The 15,560-nt window shown below is 37.2% G+C and overlaps 1 protein-coding gene across 5 annotated transcripts in view; it reads right to left on the bottom strand.

Annotated features, from left to right (window-relative positions):
- Positions 1–15,560, bottom strand: part of PCSK5 (proprotein convertase subtilisin/kexin type 5) — a 201,356-nt gene that overhangs the window by 167,194 nt on the left and 18,602 nt on the right. The gene's annotated exons all lie outside the window — the stretch shown is intronic.

The raw sequence follows: 15,560 nt of genomic DNA, 5'->3' as shown, positions 1-15,560 counted from the left end.
TGCTTCATCACAATGTTGATCTGAAAGATACCTCCAAATCAAACCATTACACATTTAGGAAAAGATAAAGATTTTGGAGTAGCCTTCCCATTCCCTAGACTTGAATCAGGGCTGAAATCCAGCAGGTTCTAGCAGGTTCTGGAGAACCAATAGCAGAAATTTTGAGTAGTTTGGAGAGCTAGGAAATACCACCTCTGACTGGCCCCAGAGTGGTATGGGAATGGAGATTTTGCAATATTCTTCCCCTGAGTGGGGTAGAAGTGGAGATTTTGCAATATCCTTCCCCTGCCACACCCACCAAGTAACAGAACCAGTAAGGAAAAATTTTGGATTTCACCCCTGACTTGAATGTTATCTCTGAGATCTAAAACAGCAGCGCATGCAAGGACAATTAGGAATATTTCTGAGCCAGAAGATATCTTCAAGGAAGAGTAGAGAAAAATATAAAAATAAAAATACAAAGTGTCCTAATCTGATATTTGAAACATCTGAAAAGATTCTCAAAATAATTCTTTTAGCAACACTCCAAGTCCAGTAACTATCCAGTAACTGTTCTTTGCAGTTCTTTTTCTATGATTTTTCATAAAGACAATGGTTTCTGTTCCCAATAATCCCAATATAAAAATATTTTGCTTTATCGGGAAAATATCTAATAGGATATCATATTTTACTTTACTGTTGGAATAAATTATTACGTCTTAAATTCTGGAAACCACAGGTTTAATCACAATAAGACTGGTTTTAAAACTGTCACATACAGTACTATTAAGGCCTAGTCCTGTGAGTCCTAGTGAGTGCATGCCAGAGGTGGCACGCAGAGTCCTCTCTGCTGGCATGTGTGCCGTTGCCCCCAGGTCAGATATCCAGGGCGTTTCTTTCATGAGTTTGTTTCCCTGCAAACGACAGAACAGAAGCTCACGAAAGAAAAAGATCTTATGTCTTGCCGTGCTGCTGCTGTTAGGATGCCCCACCTCCCAGCTGGTCTTTGGGTCTCTGCTGCGCATGCGTGCATGTCCCCATTTCGGTTTGGGCATGCGTGCACGTGCAGTTTGGGCACTCGGTGTCTAAAAGGTTCACCATCACTGCCCTAGAGGATTCAAGTAGGGTACAAAATGTGTTCAAATAATAGTAGGTAGGAGTAAATCACACAGGTCCTTTACATTCTTCAAAGACCCTATGATTATCTGGAGAAATATTGGACAGTATTAATCCTTTATGTAGAATTTAAAAATGTTCAAGAAAGAAAAACAGGGCCTGGTGGCTCAGCAGACTGATAGCATTGTGATTAACACCAGCTGTCTGCAATTACTGTAAGTTCGAATCTCGCCAGGCTCAAGGTTGACTCAGCCTTCCATCCTTTCTAAGATAGGTAAATTGAGGACCCAGTTTGTGGGGGCAATAAGCTGACTTTGTATAAATATATAAAAGTATGAAGGCTATTGCTTAACGCATTGTAAGCCACCCTGAGTCTCCGGAGAAGGGCGGCATATAAATGAAATTAAAAAAAAAAAGTGAGCTACATAGTAGTTAGCTATAAATAAACTTGAAAGTCCTGTTTAGGTTGCATTCTAAAATACATAGAATAAATTCTGCTTTGTCTTCTGTACAGGGAACTTTGGTTTATGTGTCCTCATTTCCCATTGATCAGAATTTTGATGTGTAAACTTGCAGTTACATCATGAAGTAAAGGAAAATGTAACTTTCTCAGAAATGTAATTTTTATTTTATATTTAAACTGTGAGAACAGCTCCCTCTATAATAGTTTATAATAAAGAGTCACATTTTAAAAATTGTAAATCAAACATCAAGCATTCTAAGCAAATGCATTAGCTTAGAAACTTAAATTAAAGAGGTCAAAGAAATTATAAATAGATGTATAGACTGTTTTTTAAATTTCATATGCAGTTTATTCAGTACATACTGTATATGAAATTTATACTGCAACCATTTCCAGTTCATTGATTAATGATGTAGAAATATATTTTCTACTTTAAATAAAAAATAAAACAGTTTGCCCAGATCTAACACATTTAGGCTTTTTTCAACAACCCTGGATGAATCATGTTGAAATCATGTCTTTGAAGTAATAATTGTTTTGTTTAACCTGAATCAGTACTTCAGTGGATCAAACATACGTGGCCAAATCATTCAAAATAAAGGCACTGAATTCATACAACAGATAGGCAGAAAAAAATAGCTATTGTTATATTTTGGAATATGAATTTTCTAGTCCTTATTTTTTACTTTATGGTTCGAAAGCATGGAAAGTGATTTTAAAATTAAAGTTATTTTAAAATTGCTTTCTTTTGAAGTGAGTATTTTCTTCCTCTGAATATTAACCTTGTGTATTATCACTAATAAACTGGCAGTTTTTGTTGTTCCCAATTTCCTGTTGCTTAGCAGGCGAGCTGCAAAATTGCTATCACATCTAATTAAAGCTCTTTAACAAGGAAAACAATGCCCAGTTTTTCCTGGGCCAGTGCAGAGCTTTATCCTCATTTGATTTTCTTGACCTGAGGTCCAGTTACACATTATTTTTTTTTGAACTCTGGACTCCCTGATGTGAGTAAGGTTGGTGCTATCAAAACATAGAACTAAAAAGCTTTCATCCTACCTTCCAGGAGAGAGGCATAGGAAAATGGTCGACCCCCAGGAACAAACTACATGGTGACTTTTTAAAAACTTTTTTTTTCTGAACAGAAGTACACAAATGTATCTAGAAAATAATTAACAACTGGATTGCAATTCTTCTGTAAATAAAAGATGTAGCAACATTACATTAATTAGATTACAGTGTTGTGTTTTTTAAAGGGCTGAAATGGGCCTTTTCTGGATGACATGAGCTGCCAGGGATGAATAATTTGTTGATTTAGCCCTGCTTGTAAGAAAAAGAACTTTGGAATCAAAAGGATCCTATGAAGATTTTACACTGCAAAAAATTGTGAACAGGAATCCATGCTAATTTTTAAACTCTTTACTGTTAAAGTAATTCCACTGGCTCTTAACTACGTTGGGAGGGAAGGAAGTGTGTTTAGCATATGCAGGAAATCCTTGACCTATGACCATGAACGAATGGTTGTTGACCAATCACTGGCTGTCCCAGCATTCCTTCAGTCGTATGATTGCAACCTGGGAATTTGACAACTGGCCTGCGCTTACAATTGGTTGCAGCATCCCATAATCACATGCATTTGCAACCTTCTCTGCCAGTGACCCCAGAAAGTCATTGGGGAAGGGAAGGTCAGAAATAGCTGGACTAACTTCTCCCTTGCACCTTTGTTTACCCTCCCCAACCCATGCTGCATCTCCTGCATATGCTTTTGCACCATCTTACAGCCTCTCAGATCCTTACGGTGCCCAAATCTCTCATCATGCCCTCTCCTCATTATGCCCTCACCACCAGCAATTTACCTGCCTGCTGCCTCCCCTTCACACTTTTTTTTTTAGCTAGCAACTTCCTGATGGCTTCCCTGCTGATTCATTGTAGGAAAATGGCAGGAATTTGCCTTGTTTAATGACCCTGGAATTTGGTTAACAATGGTAACTGCCATTGTGAAGCAATCCAGACTACATCACCTATCAATAGAAATTCTGGTCCCAATTTTTGTCATAAGTCAAAGACTAGCTGCAATGAAAATGGCATTTTTAGAAGTTGTTCAATTGTTATAACTTTTAAGTTAAGAAAAAAATAATTAAGACAAATACTATGCAAAGAGTACAGAGTTTAAGGGGGAAATAATATAAAAGCAGTAATTAGAAACAATTTCAATCTTTATAAATGTGTTGATGTAATCATCAGTAGGGAAGAAATTTAAAACTATTTAGTTTTTTAATTTTGCGTTTACTTATTTTTCTTTTTTCTCTCTCTTGCTTCATTTCCCCCCCCTTTTCCCTTGTTTTCCATTTACACGATTATGTATTATTTTTGAAAGACTGCTGACAACAATATTAATATATTTGAGTTTTATTGAGATTTCTAGTTATTTCTTAAAATTACAATTAATGTGGTTTCTACACACTGAATTAATTATATAATATGTGAATTTTATGATAATTGTAAACTTTGTTTATTTTCTCATATTTTATTTTTTTATCCACTATGTGTCTTTCTGTCTTCTTTTTTATATGGATATTTATCATGTTTTTTTTTAATTTTTAATAAATAATTTATAACTAAGGAGAAAAAAAAACATAATGCCAATCTGAACTTTATAGATAAATATAGTTTACACGGAAAGCAGCATTGCAATAAATATGAATGATGTTAAGTACATTATATAAATGGAATTTAGCATGCAATATTTTATTTTAATAAAAATGGAAGTGCAGCCTTTCATAAACTATCCTGCAATATAAATGGAATATTTTCAATTAATGTGGTTTAAAATTGTTTAATATTAATTATTTCACAGAGCATATGTACACTTCTTTCATAAAATAAAAATGTTAAGCACAATTATCTACCTTATCCCTCAATCATAAAATGATAAATACAATTCTGCATAATAATTTACACATGCATGAATATGCATCATCGTATATCCATAAACATGGCATATCATCCAATACCATTCTTTCTTACGATTAACTATATAATTCAAAGGGTAGAAAGAATGTAGGCTAGTAAGTAATAGTAATTAAAGCCAATGTTTTGTAAACTGATCCTCATTCATGCTCTCTCTAAGACTAAGGCACCTTAAAGCTTTCTTATTTGTCACTTTCGTATTCAATCAACACTCCTTCAGTAGCCATTTCCTCTACTCTCATATTACAGGTAGTCTCCAGTTTACAAACGGATTCCATCCCCAAGATGGAATCTCCCCAAGCACAGAATGGATTTCCTATAGGATCAATTTGTCCTTAAGTCAAATTTGTGTGTAAGACGGAACAGTAATACTGTGTAAGTATTGTATAAAGAACTTGAATCATTATGAATTTAACTTGAATTGTGCATTTAGCTCAAATGTTGCTCTGTTCTTAACTATAGGTCATCCTTAACCTGGAGACTTGCTATATTTGTTTTGAGGTTTTATCCTCATTCATTCTCTCCATTTGACCAAAACAACTTAAAGAATTTCCTATTTAGACTAATCTCTCATTAGATTCTTATATTTAATTCACATCCATTCAGCACTAATTTATTCTTGATCCTGTGTCTTTTTGTTTGAGTAGGCACATTTCTTATATTATCTATTACAGTTGCATGCAACTTACTTCTAGGTTTCTCCTGACATACTCAAGTCTCATGTCCACATAATAAAATGGTTGAAATCAGCTTACATGAAGCAGTATTTTCTTCTACTGGAAAATGTTTACTCCTCACAATATGCTATCTACTACACTAGGATTTGATTTTTTTAAAAATCTTTCTCTGTCCATTTCTGTTTTTTTAGTTCGCATTCTGCCATGATATGCTCTCTCCTTTCTTTGTTTTTTCCCCCAACTTTTACATATAACTTGAAATTGTTCATCCTATTTCTCCTGTCAAACACAATTCTGGATTTTGCTGCATTAATTTTCAGACTCATCCTCATTGTATCATATACTCTTATCTATAATTTGCTGCAAAATTACAATATACACAAGAATTGAAATGGGTAACAATCAACATGACAAACAAACATACACAATCAGGGCATACAAATTTGTACTTTGTAAGTCAGGAGAAGCTCATTTAACCTCTTAGACCCATTGCTCTTCATTGGAAAAGAAGGAATTACAGGAAAGTAAGCAGGCACACAGTGGGGAATACCCACTGAAATAATGCACTGGCAGCTGTGAGTGCACTCAGCAAACAGTTTAGTGTATTCCCCATTGTGTGCTTATTCATTTTTTTGTAATCTCTTCCTCTCCAATCTTTCTGCTCTGTGGGGTGGGGTTGGGGGAGAGAATGTTCAAGCATAGGATAGATTGGAGAGAGAGAGAGGGAGGGAGGGAGGGGGAGACAGAGAGAGGGAGAGAGAGAGAGAGAGAGAGAAAGCGAGCATGCTGTGGATGTTTCTCTCTTGTTTTGCAGACCTGCGCAGGAGAATGCACATGGATGATTGATGAGGTGAGAAGAGGCGACTTCCAGTCATGCATACAGGCAATGTGCAAGACAATTGGCTCTTCCTTGTTTTCTGCCTTATCTTTCTTTGCCTATCATCATCCTAATAGGACTGCACATTCCACACTACCACCCCAATCCCCCCTGACCTAGGTTGATCCACACCTAGGCCTCAGACTCAGCATCTCTTAGATCAAGTATCAGCTACCTCACTGCCCTTTCTTAAACAACACATCACCAACCATCCTCTCTCTGAAATCCATTCTACCCTCATCACTCTAATCTCACCAAAGTGGGGAAGGGGAACAACACCAAACTACAAGACTCAGGGTCCCTGCCAAATTTGTTTCTTGCCCAGGAAGAAAACAGTAACCGTGACTCAGAAAGACACCTCCACAATCCTGACCAAAAAACGTTAAATCCAAATCACAATACTTATATATACATACTTTTCAAACAATGAGGAAAGGAAAGTCCTGGAGTTAGTTATAATTAAAGTTCAGTAAGCTCCTGTAACAGCAGTCTAGCAACATGAATGAAACTGGCAAAGAAAGTGAATGTGACAAAATGCGTGGCATAGGTTCAGGTTACCTGAGTAACCATCTCATCCCAATGGGATTGGTTTGCCCCATTCACGTCAGCAGAAGGGGCATGCTGAGGAGCCCACTGGCCAAAGAATTCTGGCTGCCAGTCAAGGAAAAAGAACCTTTTCTGCCATCTCTCCCTCCTTCTGAAACACTGAACCCCTTGAGGTGAAGTCCACTGCAACCCAACCCATAAGGGCCTTAAAACCTGGCTCTGCCGATTGGCCTGGGGTCCAGGTGAGGATGTGTCATCCTAGAGATGGATTAAATAGAAGAGTCCCATGTCCACACCACTGTATTCTCTCCCCTGCCATCTAAATTATTTCTCTGCCAATTTTAATATTATATTTGTTGTACTACTATTTTAATCTTTCATAACATTGTTTTATCACATTGTAAGCTACCTGGAGTCACACGAAGTGAGACGCGTGGCATATAAATTTAAACAAATAAATAAATGACTAGGTTGCTACTCCATATGGCCAATCCAATGGTAGCCACAGGTTATTGGTTGATCCCATTATGAAGCTTCCTGCTTGCTCCTGTGCCCTCTGCCATCCCATGCCCTGGACCAGGAGACTGAATCAGGTAGAGTCTCATCTAGTTGCTAATATGATCCTGCTGCTGCCCAAAAGCCCAGTCACAGCCCCATTATCACCACCTTCTCCTGTCTGGCAAAGCCACGCCAGAGTTAATATTGTTGCTGCTGTCCCATTATAAAATACATTATGTTGCAGGTTTTATCATTTTGATGTCCTTGTGGTTAGGAATGTATGCCTATATCTTGTTCAAATCCAGTAATTAATTGGTTCAAGAAGCAGTTGTAATGCAACAATAACATAAATACTGCCTATTACTAAGCTTCCAAGAATAACAAGTTTTGGCAAGTAGTGATCATTATTCATCTGTTTGGCTTAGGCACTATATTACCAAGAGTGGGAAGCCTATGTGTTATGCTAGATTGGATTAGATTGAAGAACATCTCAAGGAACCCTGCAATGCTATGCTCCCTGGAGAAACACCAGTCCCTCATTTATTAATCCTAAAAGCAACAGTAAGTTACTGTAATATACATATTATCTTCTACAAACTGTCATTAAAACCCAGTTCAGGTTGTTTTTTTAGTCCTGTCTACTTGAAATGATATGCGATCCTTGCCAGTATGATTTCTTCTTTGGTTATCTTTGAAGTCCGATTTGAGAACATTCTGGCCATATGAAAGCTATCAAAATGTAGTTATGCATCTTATACTGTGAAGACCTTCTGCTTGCCTGTATAGAGGGCCCAAACAAAACAGCTACTGTTATGCTACATTGATATGGAGTAAAGAGCATTTCAAAAATTACATTGCATGTATGGCTCAGGAATTCTTTTACGATGTCCATATGGTAGCTATAACACTTGAATCAACATTCAGGGTTTAATTTATTAGTTTTATTATGTTGGTCTATCGCCTTTAATGCATAATTCTATTAACTCAGTAGATGGATTACACAATAATGAGTGTCCCGTAAATTGAACTTGACTTCTAGTGACTTCAGGAATCTAAGTAGTTTTCTTGGCAATAATGTGGAAGTGGTTTGTCATTGCTTTCTCCTAGGATATTTTTCAGCTTCTCTACTGAGAATTCTCTCTCTCTTTCTCTCCCTGGAACATCATATCTGCACTACACTAGATACTGCCTATTTTGTCCTACTACAAGACCAGCCAGTACCTCTCCATGTTTCTTTGTCCCCTTTCAAACTCTTCTTTTGAATATGTTATCTCCCTTTCATTAACTAACAACAATGAAATTATTATAACAAAGTTTTAATTAAAAATCAAATGTAACCCATGCTAATAAAAATATTAACCTTCAGAACATAAAGCTTGATAAAAAAAATTATCTGGGGAATATAAGCTTTGAACCAAAGCTCTGCTTATTTCTTTGTCAAAAAATATTCAACCATAGTAGGCTTTGCCAACTGTCATTATTGTAACTGTAACTGTTTTAGTTATCGTAGTTTTGCCATCTACACTCCTACGGTCAACTGTACTACCAATGCCATTTGCACTGCTCACTTCTACAAGTATAGATAGTCCATTTCAAATGTTTGTATCTAATGTGCAGATGATAGGGAAAAATGCAAATAGAGCAAGGCTATCCCTTGAGTAAGTAGTTTAGCAATTAATCTTTCTTTGTATATTGAAAGTCCCAGTTCTTTCTATTAGGGATTGTGTGTATAGTTAGAAAGTGTAGAAAATGATAACAATAGTCTTAATATTATGAGAAAAAAATCCAGTATTCTTGTACATATTGTTGCAGTTTTAAAAGAAAGTAAGCATTATTTCTAAGGATGAAGTTTGTTTTAAATGTACTAAATGTACACTCAGCATACACTATAGGAATCTCTAGAGATAGGTACTCTTTCTAGAAAAGGTCAAGTTATGCAATTAGTCTAAGCAGTTTTCAGCAACAATGCACCTGTGTTAATACTAGATGCTATTTCAATGCTCACTTCCCAAAACACTTTGCCTGACTCTCCCTGCATTTCATTCCCTTGCAAGATTCTAAAGGGACTTTCATTCTCAAATATCAACAGATACTTTCTCCCAACAAAAGTTTCTCCAAAGGCTGCTCCATGTAGAATATGTTGCAGCAGCCCAACCAACTTGCAACCCAAAGGTTGTAAAAATACAACTTCTTCAGAGGAAGTACAATTCCACCTTTAGTAATCCCAGATGATGTTATTGTTATTTATTACAAAAAAAAAAGTGATTTGGTATTTGTAGGATTTAATTTGGGGTTGTTTCACCTGATTCAAGAACCTCATAGCTCTCAGACATTGGTTGAGGCTTTCCATGGCATCATGTCTGCCTAGGCTAGTTATGTATAATTTGTGTAATACTCAGACTGATGACTCCTCATTCTGAGCTGACAGATGATGTCTCCCAGCAGCTTCAACTGCCAAACTTTCAGAAAAACTTTCCAAGCAGTCTCTGAAATCTCTGAATCTCCCTGGATTCATTCATCATCAAGGTCTCACTAGTGATGCAACTACAATGTGTAATTTGACAAGTGATCTGACCACAGCAAAAACAAATTCCAGTATCCTTGTACATTCCAGAATAAAGTGGGTCAACCATGGTCACCATGGAGGCTCTGAATTGAAGATCCAGATCACTAAATTACCTTTAGGAACTTTGTAGTAATCATGACTCATGAGACAATATACATGTAAAAGGCAGCTGCTAAATGGTCAGATAGTCAGTGCCAACAGCAGTGCAGCTTATTTTCCAGCCCAATTCCATACAAAGGCACTCACACCAGCCACCTCAAGGACAATATGTTAGCTCTTCAAGGTAGGCCAGACAAGAAACAAATCAATTACAATACAGAATCTTCCTGCTTTCTTTTACTCGCCAGAAAACTAGGGAAGATCTGATTTGAAATGCTTCCCATCTGCTTTTGTGGCCTGAAATATCCTTTGAATGATAGTTGTCTAATCTGTCTCCCAAGGTCAATCCCACATACCAGGGGTGAAATGCTCCCGGTTCGGACCGGATCACGCGATCCGGTAGCGATGGAGGCAGGTGGTTTGGAGAACTGGTAGCAAAAATCCCTGCCCCCCCCCACCCAGCTGAGCCGCTCGATCATCATAAGCTTTTTTTTATTTTTAAAAGCATTTTTTCTACAACCTCTTTTGCCGAAAAAATGCTTTTAAAAGAAAAAAAAAAGCCTCTGATGATCGTGTGGCTCAGCTGGGATCATCAGAGGCTTTTAAAAGCATTTTTTTCTACAACCTCTTCGGCCGAAGAGGTTATAGAAAAAATGTTTTTAAAAGGAAAAAAAGCCTCTGCCGATCAGGCAAGTAAGCTGGGATCGTCAGAGGCTTTAAAAAAAAAAAAGAAAGCCTCTGCCGATCAGGCAACTCAGCTGGGATCGTCAGAGGCTTTTAAAAGCGTTTTTTTTTATAATCTCTTCAGCCGAAGAGGTTGTAGAAAAAATGGTTTTAAAAGTAAAAAAAAAAAAGTTGGCCATGCCCACTCAGTCATATTACACCCCCCCCCCCACCAAGCCATGCCCACAGAACTGGTAGTAACAAATTTTGCATTTCACCACTGCCACATACTATTACACAATGCTCCTTACCATTGTGAGTCTTCTACATAAATTTATGTTGTGCTGCTGCAGGACCCTAAACCTGGATACAAAATATGTGAGCTACATCTCCATTGCTGCTAGTCAGTAATACCCAACAGGTCTACATGCTCATCAACAACCATGTTATAGATGGATATAATCTAAATGCCACAGACCTGACATTTACCAGCATCTTAGAGACCAAGTTACCTGATAATGTTTCTACCTGGACTAGGACTGGGAAATGCACTTAGATGATACATGAACATGTGGATCTCCTACAACAGCTTACTTAGTGGCCTCCCACTATTCGTGCCCCTGCCCATCACAGTCCCAATTTGGGAACCATTGCATCATCTCAACGAAGAATTATTTCTGCATTTTCATCCAGCACATACTCCATTGGTCTCAGCCATCATGTGCACTTTCCGCATCCAGAGCCAGATTATCCCAGACTAGAAGGTAAGATCTAGTCTCCAACTGTTCGCAATGCCCCTGCTCAGCCTCTAAGAATGGTGATAACAGCTCTACTTCAAAGCTCCACATTTGCTGTTACTAGCACTGCTTTTCATAGTATTCCTCACAATAGTAGTAGCATTCTTCATAACAACACACAACTAGAGACAAGGGCAAAGTAGGTATCAGATCTTTCTAAACCCTTTCCCCTGAACCTTCTCAGGTCTGCCATCAACAGATCCGATTTCTTTCTCCCTTCTTGTGTGGTCCAAAACAGAATGCAACATTCCAAAAATGTGACACAGTCTATCTGTGTTTGTTCACATCTACTTTATCTTCTGACAAAGTATAAGCTAAATCCAAATGCTCATTAAAAGCAAGTAGCTGCAGAAATGTGCACCACTTAGAAATAATCATTTTTGATACTTATTTTAATTTTTAATTAAAAGCAGTTTTTGGATGTTGAGGAGAATAGTAGTATATAAGATGCTTAATTTTTCTCTCATCCTTTCTCTGGTACAAACTGTCTTTCAAAGTTTTGTTTTCAGATACATTTTGGCAGAATACTTCCTCACTGAATATCTTTTATCCACTACTTCAATGCTCTAAACTGACCCTACCAAGTATTATGGTCATTAGGAAACAAAAACAATTCAGACTCTATTATGTGTGTTTTGTGGATAATAAGTTATAATAACGGGAATCAGGATTTTCCTAAAATATAGTATAAGACAAGTCCATGCAAAGATTAAAGCATCTTTGCATTTGGAGAAAGACATCCAACAGTTAGCTAAGAAGCCAGTCTTGAACTTTTGAGTATATAACATTTTCAATCTTGAGTGGCCAATACTTGTCTGTTTTCCTTCTTCAATGAGACATTTCCTTTTTTTTTTTTTTAATTAAGAGCTTCAAAAAATATGATGTTTGTCTTATATATTCATTCTGGTTGGATTCACATATTGTGCTAAATCATAATATAATCTCTTTGGTTTTAGTTCAGGGTGTCACAATATAGTCACTGTATATTGTAAAATGATTTAAATTTTAGAGCTATGTGTGAATAATAATTGTTTAAATTAATTGTAGCACTGCATCATATGTAAACATACATATGATATGGGCAGTATATCTTTATTAAGACAATAGTCAAAATATGAATTTCTTATTCAAATACTATTTTAGTTGTAAATTCCTAGATGTCAGTAGGTTCTGCTTGAATACTATAATATATATAATGTGTAAGAAGTATTACTTATGCTTAGCTAAATTGGCAGATCCATTATAAAAATAGATACAACATATGTGAAGTGATTTTAAGTTTGAGGACTTGATGAAGATGTTATATAAATACTTTCTTATCTTGGTGCTGAAATAGAGCAAAAGTGAGGTAATTTTGTTTGGCTTTTTGAAGTGGAGTATACTGAGTGTAACCCAGTTGAAAAAGCAAAATAAAATACTTCAACATCTGTGTCTTAAATGTTTATATTCCATCAGGATACTATTATATTTGTTCAAGCCAGTGCAAGAATAAATTGTTTTCCTTTAGTTTAAAGTTCAAATACCTTAATCTGTCGTCAGTACTGCTGCTATCAACACTGTCATGTACGATAACATGATACTTGCTTATTTTCTAGAGCTTAGGTTTCTAAGATGGTCTGATAATAAGGATAAAGTGGACAAGAAGGTATCATTACCACTTTTTCCACAACAAGAAGCAGCTGTATGAATTTTGCCAATCTCAAAATGATATCCAGGCCAATGAGCAGTATAAGGGAAGAAGAAGGGGAAGGGGAAGGGAAAGAGAAAGGGGAAGGGGAAGAGGAAGGGGAAGGGGAAGGGGAAGGAAAAGGAAAAGGAAAAGGAAAAGAAAGTTTCCAGCTTCACAGATTGCATTTTACATGCCAATCTGGTTGTTATACTAATATGGACAGAATAAGTATAAAGTTTGTTGCTCAGTAATACAAAACATCATTTTTAGTATGATAAATCATTGCAAAGGGGTAGGAAAGATGGTTGGATTTTCTAACATACCATTTAAGTAAATTAATGTGCAATTGATTTGTGTCTTTTGATTATTGTGAACCACACAGAGTTATTAAAATATGATGGGATGTAAATGCTACATTAATTCAAAGTATGATAGCTTCAATCTTTAAAGATATGTTGATCAGAAAATTATATAAAGATAGTGAAGTATAAATATGAGGAGTCACATTATTTTAAATATAAAGCAACTTTTATTTTTCTAAAGGTTTGTCTGATTTATTCCTATCCTATTTATTCCTATTTTATCCTCATATGTGGGGTGCCGCAAGGGTCGGTCCTCTCGCCTCTCCTGTTCAACATTTATGTGAAGCCGCTGGGCGAGATCATCCGTGGTTTCGGGGTGGAGTACCATCAGTACACTGATGACACCCAGCTGTACATCTCCACCCCGGATCACCCCAACGATGCCCTTGAAGTGATGTCCCGGTGCCTGGAGGCCGTACGGATCTGGATGGGGAGGAACAGGCTCAGGCTCAACCCATCCAAGACCGAGTGGCTGTGGTTTCTGACGTCCCGATATAGTCAGTTGACGCCATCACTGACTATTGGGGGCGAATCATTGGCCCCCACGGAGAGGGCTCGCAACTTGGGCGTCCTCCTGGATTCACGGCTGTCTTTAGAAGAGCACTTGACGGCCGTGACCGGGAGGATTTTTTATCAGGTCCGCCTGATTCGCCAGTTGCGTCCCTTTCTGGATCGGGACTCGTTACGCACGGTCACTCATGCCCTCGTCACCTCCCGCCTGGACTATTGTAATGCTCTCTACATGGGGCTCCCCTTGAGGAGCACCCGGAGGCTCCAACTGGCGCAGAGTGCGGCCGCGCGGGTGGTAATGGGAGCGACATGGCGCTCCCATGTAACACCTCTCCTGCGCGAGCTGCACTGGCTCCCGGTGGTCTTCCGGGTGCGCTTCAAGGTTTTGGTTACTACCTTTAAAGCGCTCCATGGCTTAGGGCCTGGTTATTTACGGGACCGCCTACTACCACCAATAGCCTCCCACCGGCCAGTACGCTCTCATAGAGAGGGACTCCTCCGGGTGCCGTCAGCCAAACAGTGTCGACTGGCGGCCCCTAGGGGGAGAGCCTTCTCTGTGGGGGCACCTACCATCTGGAATGAGCTCCCCCCGGAGATACGGAGGATCCCGGATCTGCGCTCCTTCCGCCGTGCTGTGAAGACCTTTTTATTCCATCAAGCGGGCTTGGCCTAATCTCTTCCCTTTTTAAATATGTAAATTTTAATCTGTTTTTAAATTATTGGGGTATTTTAATTTGTCTGGGCCAAATAATTTAATTTGATTTTATCGGGTTTTTAAATTTTGTGTATTTATGTATTTTATTGTTGGCTGTTCACCGCCCTGAGTCCTTCGGGAGTAGGGCGGTATACAAATCAAATAAACTAAACTAAACTAAACTAAACTAAACTATCACATTCCTATCTTGCCAATAACATTTCTCATAAGAAATTACCCTGACTGTATTTTTAGTTCACAGCTAGAAATTTGTTTATAATCAATGAAAACACCAAAGTAAAATTTAAAAATGTACAAAGTATCAGTTATCCATATCTTACTTAAATTAATTTTTAAATTAATTTTTGTGGGAAGCTTTTAAGATATTCTATGAAATGTAGCCTGACCAAGATTACCTGATTATTAATTAATATTCCTATCACATTATATATAACATATAGAAAAATTATCAACAAGTAATATCCATAAAACAAATGACCAACTACTAATACATTGCAAAAAAACGAGTATCTAACTTTTAATATGAGGCTATTCCTCTCACATTATAACATGAAATAACATAAAAGTGTCTTAACATTTGTTTGTGAACAAGAAATAAAACACAGCCAACTTTATACCCAGTTAATATTTGCAGTACACCAATATATCTTCTTCAATCACCACTATCAGCATATGATTATCATAAGCAGATACATCATGCTGGCATACCAATAGAATTAAGATGCAAATTAAGTTTTTTAAAGTTGATATATTTTAAATAATCAAATATTATAATATAATTGTTGCCATGAGAAGAATTCAAGTGATGATAAATCCTTGTTATACTCACATCTATTTGTTTCACTACAGTAAAAAGAAGCATGATTCCTTATATACAAAAGGCAGTATTTTTAAAAAGCTTTATTGTGGGGAAGGTTATAAATGAAAAACAAAAATTATAAACCATTAACATGAGGTATGCAGTAATTTAATAAAAGCAGTTTAATAATAATAATAATAAATAATAGCGAGCGAAGCAAGTGAGCAGGGCGCGTGCGCTTCCGAACCAGTAAGGAA

Source organism: Pituophis catenifer, unplaced genomic scaffold, assembly GCF_029215685.1.
Source record: "Pituophis catenifer annectens isolate HBS135680 unplaced genomic scaffold, rPitCat1.0.hap2 SCAF_2, whole genome shotgun sequence".
In the NCBI taxonomy this organism is placed as follows: domain Eukaryota; kingdom Metazoa; phylum Chordata; class Lepidosauria; order Squamata; family Colubridae; genus Pituophis; species Pituophis catenifer.
Note: the sequence above shows the minus strand (reverse complement) of the source record. Positions and strands in the feature narration are given on the sequence as shown.